Source organism: Cynoglossus semilaevis, chromosome 12, assembly GCF_000523025.1.
Source record: "Cynoglossus semilaevis isolate Cse_v1.0 chromosome 12, Cse_v1.0, whole genome shotgun sequence".
Lineage (NCBI taxonomy): Eukaryota > Metazoa > Chordata > Actinopteri > Pleuronectiformes > Cynoglossidae > Cynoglossus > Cynoglossus semilaevis.
This window is the reverse complement of record NC_024318.1, coordinates 8,941,750-8,952,077: the sequence shown is the minus strand read 5'-3', so window position 1 is coordinate 8,952,077 and position 10,328 is coordinate 8,941,750. Positions and strand designations below refer to the sequence as shown.

General features: G+C 37.7%; 1 long non-coding RNA gene across 1 annotated transcript; it reads left to right on the top strand.

The window, feature by feature from the left end:
- Positions 1–1,447: 1,447 nt before the first annotated feature.
- On the top strand, positions 1,448–10,322 carry LOC107989335 (uncharacterized). Its single transcript, XR_001760847.2, has 3 exons — positions 1,448–2,040; positions 5,632–5,699; positions 9,202–10,322. It is a non-coding gene; the product is annotated as an uncharacterized LOC107989335 (long non-coding RNA).
- The last annotated feature ends 6 nt before the right edge of the window (positions 10,323–10,328 follow it).

Here is a 10,328-nt window from a genome sequence, read left to right as displayed (position 1 = left end):
TTTTGTGACAAATAAAGATGCTTTTAATTGAAATGTTTTTCAAGTCCTTCCTGTTTTTCTCTCTTCTTCCACTTTCTTTTTTTCTTTTGACTCATGTCTTCTCTGTTTTTCCCCTGTCTTGTATCTTACTAGCTATATTTTGATGGNTATAGTGCTGGACAAATTTATTTTATTTATATATTCTCTTCCGTGTCTTTGTGTGTTGCGGAAGAAGTGTTCAGTCAGTTAGTGGTTTTCAGATGACTGGGCACAGTTGTTAAGATTGCCCTTTTTTTATTTTCACTTTTTGTGAAAGCTCTTTCTTATACTGTTAAGACCGAAATGAAACAGATTTTCTGTTAGTTCTCTATTAGCCAGCTACAATTTCATATTAGCCATACTAAGAAAGTGTACAACTTTACTGCCTGTATTCCACTATATCATCTTAGCCTTTGACCAATAAATGTATCCACACATGTGTACCCTTTGACAACCTTGAACACACCTAGAAACAAACAGCAGAGCAGGCTCACATGTTTTATAACAATCTAATACTACAATGCCAGTGACGTGACTGTTGTAAGTGGCCCTGGAACTAGTGGGACACTTTTTTGGCAGATCACGTAAATTCCAAAGCATTTATTTCCTTTAATTTGTCCCAAATTATCCACTTTGAAAAACCTAAGGTGAGCCTTTTGCTTATACAAAATGACAGTGATCCCAGGTATATTGTGCACTGGTTACATGTAAATAGAAATATCTATATACTTATAGTATATATTAAAAAAAATATTTTAAACCCTTTGTTTTTCTTCACTCAGAGACTCCATCTTTGGGAACAAGGAGACACACTTTGTGGTAGTTTTATAGTTGGTTATTAGCTCAATCCCCATAAATCAGACACACTAATAACAGCATTGTTCGAGTCAAACTAGACTTGTAAACCTCTGTACATTTCGTGACAGCATGTTGTCCACTGCATTTTATGCTTTGCCAAAACCCCCAACATGCTTCTTCCTAAAAGTTCACGCCTATGCAGTGGTCTGCTGGCACGCATGCAGTAGTTTGTGGGTGTTCAGTGAATTTGAATATGCAAGGTGTTACAGTTTAATGAGGGCTTTTGTTTGCCTCCTGTTGACAACAACGTATGGCTTTTTCAGGGAGATTCTCTCTGGTCTGTGGGTCTGGTCTGTGGTCTGTAGAAAAGTTAAAAGGAAGTTAGAGCTTGGAATGCATGTGTATGTCTGAACATTAACTCAGGAGACTAGACTATGTTTTGGCTTCCCCCCCCCCAGTTAATTTCTATGGCAAGTTTAAGATGTCAAAAAATATCACAATGCTATATTCAATGTACACTGTTGCAGGCACTATTTGTTTAACTTCCTAAAGCATATGTTACATAAAACGTCACAAATTCTACACTCTGTGTTTGTCGTTTCCCTGCAGGACAGAGAGGAAGAACCAGAAATGTAAGTGACTTTGTGTTATAACAGTGTCCTGTGACATGCACAAAACAATGTGACTCTACAAGTATGTAATGGACAAATTATATAGTCTGAAAAGCTCACAGAAGACAAAGAGGAGGATAGAACTGTAAACAAAGTATAATTTTTCCTGGTAATATATGTATAACATACATTCAAAAACTGGTAACTGAACCAGAATTTTACACATAAGCAGAGGTGATTTATAGGTGATTTTTGCATCTGGTAATAATAACAACACCCAAATGCAAACCATTATCCAGAACTTACTGATTTTTATTTTTATTTACTAATAGCAACAGCGGCAGCAACTGTGACGTAAACATTTCAACATTTCCCCATATCGTCTCCCGTCACTGCAAGAGATTGAAAGTACGAGATGTTCCTGAACGCACCGGAAATAGGCTGTCAGGTCTTAAACGTAAAACCTGTGTGGACGCGCAAATGCAAAACGTTACCACATCAAATAGTGAGTGCGCTCCTTTCAATGTTTCACACAAGCGTCGGGAAAACATCACGTGACGCTCTGACGCGCAAATACCGGAAACTGCTAGCTCACATCCAAAAGTTTGTTTTTGTAAGTATAAACTAACAGCGTTTTTACACTTTGCAATGCTATGTGACCTTCCAAAATAATTGTGTGCAAGCATTGAATTGCAAGTGTTGACTACTGGTTTACTTTGCAACTCTCGGGATGAGTAAATAAACGTATTACAAAATCTAGTATGCAAGCATGGTTACTATTGCAAATAGTGGTTTGTTTTTACGATTAATGAATAATGCATCCAACTGCAAAACCACTTCCTTATGATGAAGTTAATATGAAGCATAGTGACCTTCCTGACTGACAGCACTGCGAACCACTCAGTTGCTGCCTGGCCCCATATCCTTTTAACACATCTCATTCAAGATTATAAGTGTGAGTGTATACTTTACAGCTATTCAAAATTTGACAGACACCATTTCCTACATGTGCAACCCACCAGAATTGAAAACCAGGCTGTCTCTTTGACATGTGTCTAGAAGTCCTAAAGTCTTCATTTAAATTGCAGAGCTAGTAGAAACAGACCCTCTTTGAATGCATTGTGTGATGTTTTGGCTGAAAACACTTGGGCCCTGTGGGATGACACATGTCATCTGCCATCACTTCTAAGCTGCCTTTCACTTCACACTAACGGATGATGGTTGGTGGTGTCTAATAACTCAAAACTCTTGTCAGGGAGGGAGGGGATTCAGGGTGACATTTGCATGAGGGTAAACTAGGAGTGCTGACAGTGGGTGAGTGCTGGGAGATCATGTGAATTGGAGTTTGAGTGACGCTGGTGGAAAACAACATATCTTGAATCTAGATTAGTCGCCGTGCAGCTGGCCGCAACACAGAGGAGGATTGAGTGAAAGGGAGTATACCCACAGTCTTAGTTAATTTGGGTTTTTCTCAGCTTTCACTGCCTCTTAGTTCAACTTGAAGTTCTAAATGGAGCTGTCACAGTGGCTGGTGACTCCCTGCTTTCAGTAAAGGATTGCTTTCTGTCTATGGCACAAGATAACACAGCTCAGTATGGCCGCATCAATATGTTCTGGTAATGTTTCTTTAAAAGCTATAATGAACCCCAAGTATAACTATTTGATGTTTTCTGTGAGTCAGGAATGGTATAAACAAATGTGGTCAGTCTTAAAGGAGGATTAAGAAATTAAGTTGGTGTCTACCGGGAGATAGTCTGCTTTCCTCTTCAGCAGGCATCTTTGATGTTTTTAGTGTGACTAAAGATTGGATTCCATTTCTTCCCTTCTGTTTGATATTGATTGATGTTTTAATTTCCTTACAGAATCGATCGGCCTATTTCTCACTTTAGCTGCTGCAGCGCTACCTTTAAAATAATTAGGTGCAGTTTAGCCTTTCAAGATGTGATGGGGAAATTATTTTGAAGTTGCCATGAAAGAGATTTCCTACCTTGAATACAGATGAATGGTGAAATGGTGAGCACGGGAATATGTTGCCCACAGCTCCCAGAAGGACATCTCCATCTACATTGCTTTCATGTAAATGTCAAGTTAAATGAACTTTCCTCCCGTGCATAATGCATACTGATCCGAATATTATTCCCCTGTATGTTTTTGACATCTTTATATTCACATTTTGTTTGCCTGGATGGTGCTTATTTCTGTTTCATCAGTTAACTTTTATGTGGGGTTGTTTTTGATAAAGAATTCAGGATGTGTGAATTGAGGATATCTTTGCTACATGTGCACAAATTGATGGATTAGTATAAGTAGCCAACAAGAAATATGGGTTTCCTTCCACCTAGTGGCAACACCAGGAACAACATTTCAGCCTGCCAGCCATCTATTTCCCCTGTACTGTAATATTTAAATACGAGCAAATGTGTTTGCCTCACGAGAATGTCCTTATTGACTTGTAATATTTGACCACTATAATACTTACTCTAAGAACAAGACTCTTGCAGGATTCAGTGTTTCCAGATGAAGCCAGTGTCACGCTGTGCTGTAGCAGACCAGTGGTAGTGCAGAGCTATATTTAAATTTCCCCCTGGGGTGCCATTAAATCGTGTAATTTCTTCGTCAGGCCTGGCTGACCTCATTTTGATAACTACACCAGACAGTTGTTAGACATATTAAACAGAATTGTTGAATTTCACATCTCCAGTATTATCTTTTTTTCCATTTCATTTAAAAATGAAATGTCTTTTTATTTCAGTTTGTAAAATAGAAAAAAAAGCCCATTTTGACATATTGTGATAAATTCAAACATGTTTTAGGTTTATCTCTACCATTTAAGAGCCATGTTCAACAGTAGGTGTTTGGCTAGAGCCTTCAACGATGTTTAGTTAAACCCTGACACTAACAAGAAAGTACTCAAGCAATATGTACTGCTTGGTGTGCTAGTTTTTGATGGTATACAAACGTCTCTTAAATGTGATGTTAAAAAATACATTTTTATAGTCATTAAAATAACCTTTTTTTCTAAATGGGGGAAAACTACACTGGATATTAAACTTTAATTTTGTTTTACTCTGCTGTTTTGGAGCATGAAAGAACACGCTGAAGCACCACTTTGTTATAGAACCCTATAGACCATAAAATTCAATTAGGCTTTAGGTTTTCCTTGCTGATAAGTAGGTTTGAATACTCCTAACCTTGAGTGGGTGTTCACATCCACAGGGGACGCAAGATTTCCCCGTTCCTTTTCTGGACGATCAGTAGAAGGCAGGAATACACACTGTGGCAGATATTTATAGAGAGAGAGTGGGAGAAAGTGAGAGTGTGGCTTCAAAGGTTAGGGTAAGAGCGCATGGCAGAGTGACAGAGAAGGAGAGTGACAGAGTTGTCGTGTGAGACATGGAGCTGGTGGAGAATAAAGATGAAGATTTAGAAATGGATGATGTTGCAGACATCACCAGAGGCTCCGTGGAGCCTGCCATAAATTCCTGTGTCTCTGTAGGTCAGCTCTGCACTTTATTGTCTTTGCTGACCCTAATTGTTCTGCAGATATTGTGAAGTAGTCACTGAAGGGCTGAAGAAAAACAAGTCTTCACAGTTTGGCCTTCATTTATATCTCCCTTGTTTTCTTTCTCTGTTACCCTCCTTGCTGCTTCCACATGCATTAATGGCATATTAACATTACTATGAGTATGTTTGAAAAATGTATGTGCTGCAGCAATATAATGAACTTTATTACCATAATAACTTTCAAGCTAAACTAATTATTCCATTAGGGCTTTTAATTCTACTTTTATTCCACATTTGGTGAATATGTGCTGAGAGTCCTAATATCTCTTTTGTGCAGGACTTTTTTTTATTACCTAACACACCCAATAAATAACCTTCACTAAAATTAAATTAACCCTAAATTTCTGATTTGACCTCTGCTAACCATCCGTTCCCAGATCCTAGGAACCTGTTGGTCCAGTGACACTGCATAGGGTCTTATCCCACCCTCTAGCTGCAATTACTGTGTTCTTTTCACTGTGATTGTCCCTAGCAGGCTTAACCAGACACTACAGTCAATCTTCTTGATGTTGTCAGTTAGCTATCTTGATAGGTAGCAGGACGACCATGGAAGAGGCAGGCCCTCCTGAAAGCTCCTCTGGTGTATTTGATGTATGTACTAATGTTGGCTGATTTTAACAGATGGTCTTCTCTTCTACAGCGGGTCCTTCTGAAGTCATACTGTTCAAATCTGTCTGAGGCAATAGATGGGAGTTTGTTGTACTCAAGGTAAAAAAATATTTCCTTCTGGACACAGTGGATAAAACAAACAGCGGTACATAGTGTTTTTTCCCGTGCTGTGAACCAATGAGGAGCTGTGATTTAGTGATGCATGATATTATCTGTTACTGTTTGATAAGGATATAATTTGGATCAACCAATAATGTAATCCAAGGAAATGGAAAGACCAATAAATGCAGCAACATTTTCCACTGAGCTGTTGATAAACTAAGAAGACTCCATGTACGTCTAATACATATTCTTGCCCCAAAAAAAACAAAAATAGAACAGATTATGCAAGCTAACAATAAATTAACTTTTTTTTTTTTTTTTTACGTTACACAACATAAGATTTTGAGCAGAGGAAATGTTTACTTATGTTACACAATAAATTTAATAAGCCATTCAGTAAACTGTTTGTCCTGGCCACAAATATACGATATATATATATATATATATCGTATATACTGTATATACGTCTATCAGCACTCCCTTCAAACCACAATTTCTGGCCCATCTCCTAAATGTTGCTTAAATGTGTCAACAATCGCAAAAAGCTAACAAAATGCGTGCTGGCACTTAGTAAATGCTAAAAGTTATAGAAAAAAACAAAACATTTAAATTGCCTGCTTGTTTTGAAAAATAGGCTCATCCAATGTTGACAGTCATGATATATCACAAAGCTAGTTACACACTGGGGTGCCTTCAGCTGGTCACAGACCACAGATGTTGTCAGGCATGTGGGAGTGTGTACTGACTGAGGGACTGTCACTGTCATCCAGCAGCTTCCACGGAATTGAATTTCCTTACATGTCATACTCAGAATACAATCCATTATTAATCCATTTTGATGAAAACGTTTTTACAAATTGATTTCGTTTTTCACAATAAAATTAGAATTAGAACAATACAATAATAGTTTGTTGTATAATCATATCTCATATTTTTATTTTTGTACACACAAACAAGGCACATTTTTATTGGGGGTGAAAGAGGATAAACAATGCCTAAAATTAGCACATTGTAAAGACAACATAGATTCAGCAGTTTGTAGATAAAGCTTAAGATGTTTCGGACGCATGGACAGAAACTGTATGTCAAAAGGTGGTGTACTAAAGCTGAGATGTGAAAAGAACGACGATGTATGCTGTGTTGACCTTTTTAAAAGATCATTTCCTGATGAAGGGAACGGTGTCGGTGCAGCCACTGTTTCAATGTGAACTTGAATTTCACTGCTTTGTTTCACGGAGGCTTTGGACTTTGTGTTTTATTGCGGTTAAAAATATCTTTTTACAAGACATGATTTACGCAGAAATTTACATCAGCTTCAAAAGAGCTGATGGTGAAAGATTCTTTATTCTGTATGCCTTACATTTGAAATACTGTTTTTTTTTCTCCTTCCTTTTTTTACTTCAACTGTGGTAGTTAAAGGATTAAAGACACATTAAAAGGATTAATGGCTTTGAGAACAAGATTAAATAATCAGAGCTATTTAAGGAAAATAAGGAAAGTCCACTATTGTGTTGATTAAAACATGACTCTGAACTTGACGTGCAGGATATTAGGCTATAAAAAGCCTCATCAAAAACCTAAATTCATTATCTTTGGACGTTTAATGTGTCGGCCCACGAGAAAAATAGATCTGCTGTGCTATCAAATAGACATTAGCACTTACAGTGAAAGAAAAATATAAAAAGAACTAGACAGAAATATAGCTCAGGGGCTTTTTCCTTGGAAAGGCGGCTCAGCTGAGTACAGTTGTTATGGGATTATCAATCCACATTATGACACATTGCTGTTTCACTCATTTACAACATGCTGCCAGTCCTCATGTGGGAATATCTCTGTTACCATAAGTCCCATTCACTATTTGTTTTTTCCCCTGGTTCGACCAGAGACACATGGTAATACTTTCTATAACCAGTACAAAGCTTGGACTCTTAGTCCCTGCACTGCAGGTTTTATCCTGACTCTTGTGAGCTATTGCATGGGAAGAACCCCAGCTTTTATGCATCTTATTTTCTTAAGGCTGCATTTTGAATTCAAAGTGTTGAGGGAGCACAGGCTTAAAACAAGGCAGGAGAAAATTTCAAATGTGAAATGTCTGGAAGAATCCGGTGCAGCAGGGTTGGTGCTGTCGGAAGGATCGGTTCTCTGAACTGTCTGTAGAGATCATGTCTTCATATGTACTTTAACAGGAGGTGATGGTCTCAAGGTAGATTAATGAGTGAAATGACATGTGATTTTACTCCTAATATTTCCTTTTTGGAGAAGTCCAAAACATCTAGATTCTGAAATATAAATTTAAAAAAATGGGTATAATTTACATAGTATGGACTGTCCCTAAAAAACACATCAATCCAGAGAAATAGGAAGAAAATGATGTGTTTATGTGAGTAAGTTCATATTTTTTTGCAGCTTTAAATGTCAATCTAGAGTACTGGAACTGAAATGATAAAAGTTTTTGAATAACCCTTCATCTTGCAGCCAGATCAGAATAAATATGTTTTATGTTCACTAAAAATACAAATCTTCAGGTAGACAAAAGATTTTACTAGAAAAAGAGTATCATTGATTTATATACACTAAACCGGATCTACATAGTAGGGCTGAGTAAGACAGTTACATCCTTTTTGAAATATGTAACTGCTACAGTGTAAAGGAAATACTGCTTTAGAACAAGTGCTTTACCGTTTAAGGTGTTTGCTTTTGCCTCTGTACCATTTTTTTAAATAAAAATGTGCAATACACACTTATAGGTGTCAGTCACACCTACAGCATCATCTTTATCATCAAAACGACCACAGGCTAAATTTGACAGTAAACTCTTCAGGCTAATGGTCTTATTAACCATGTGAGATGTAACCTCACCCGCAGACATACTTACATTAACATACTATTACTGCAAAGTACTTCTGTTCTTTTTCCAGGGCTGCTAATGACCACATATAGGGTTTTTTTCCCATTTTTTTTTTCATGCCCAGTCTGTCTTCCTAAGCCATCTGTCTTTTCTAGAATAAGTGATGAGAGAGGCTCAGAATAATGTTGGCTGTCATTTCTGAGGCACCAGTGGCAACAGGCTTGTCTGTCTGTAGTCTGGAGGCAAAAGGGAGGGTGTTTGATTGACGGGCACAAGTCAGCCCTAATCAGATGCTGAGGTGGGAATAAGGGTGGCTCGTTAATTGAGGCGAAATGTAAAAGTTAATGTCACTCATCGTCATCTTCACTCATATGTTTGGAGGCCAAACACAGCTGTAGCATGGCACTAAATAATTAGAGATGAAGGATTTTTTTTTTATTTGGCTCTCGCAGGAAGACTGACATGTCAGTATGGCTAAATGCTTTAATCACTGAACACCTGTACATTGAATTTTTATTGCAGTTGCAATTCTTTCCTATCCTTATCCTAATCTGGTGAGAGCAATGTTAGGTAGTGTTGTAATAAAATACAGGCCTTGGCCTTCCAGCATCCACAGTTTTTCTTTGACCTTGAGTTGCTCCCTTTTTGCAGACTGTCCTCGGGGAAATGATGGTGAAGAGAAGAGTGGAGCGGCACAGCGTTTCTGGAATTGACTGTGAAATTAATGGGAAACACGTCATCCCAGTGTGCTGCTTAACCAGTGTGAAAAGCAGATTGTGACAGTGATAACAAAGGAGGTAATGAAATTGAAACAGTTCTTTCTGCTGTTGTGTCATTTTTACCCCTGAGTTCCTTATGTTTTTGCTGGGGTAGAATTTTGAACATTAATTTCAATCAATTAATTACAGACCAAATAACATGTTAAAAAATATGCAGTTACTCCCACCTTTCTCATTTCCCTAATTTCGTGTAACATCAGGCTAGTAGCTGTTACTGCAGCTGAGGTTTGATTGACAGCCAGAAAGGATAAACAGAATAGTTTGCCCACAATGACGGAAGACAAGAGTGCTTTGATTAGCCTATTTTTTTTTTTTTTTTCCATTTTGTTTACAGAAACTTAATAAAAAATAAAAGCATGAGTTCAGAAAAAGTGTACCTCATGTAGGAAGTATCATCTCAGTGTTATTCTGTTCTCTCTTTTTTAAGCAGGTTATTCATTTGTATTTTTCCAGCATTAAAATATTGATAAAAACATTTTATGTATAAAACTGTACATTCCATGTATAGAGTTGCAGAACTATATTTCACCTGTTTCCATTAAAATGATATGGTTTATACAAATAGATAAATACTTCACCAGAGAATTTTACATTCAAAAATAGAAATATGGTACAATAATAACACAAAGTCACTCAGTCAACTCCATGTGGACTGATCTTCCAAAGCCAACGAACGAGACTGTTAGTGGCAACCATTATAAATTAAAAGGCTGGTATTAGCATTAGCAAGTGACCCCCCAGAGCTACCATTATAAAGCTGGTGGGTAATTGGCCCTGAGCTGTAGTGCAGGGACACAGAGGGTCTGTCCTTGTCTGGTGGTGATGGGGGACAGCGGATGTTTTACCAGTCTCATGGTCCTCAGTGGCAGATGCAGCATTTCATCATAAACCATGTGTTATCAGAAAGGTCAGTGGGATGATGCGCTCCTGTCCTCTACTGTAACCAGCTCAGCTGAAGCTGCGGTCACATGTGTTTCTATTGTTTCCTGCTCTGAATTC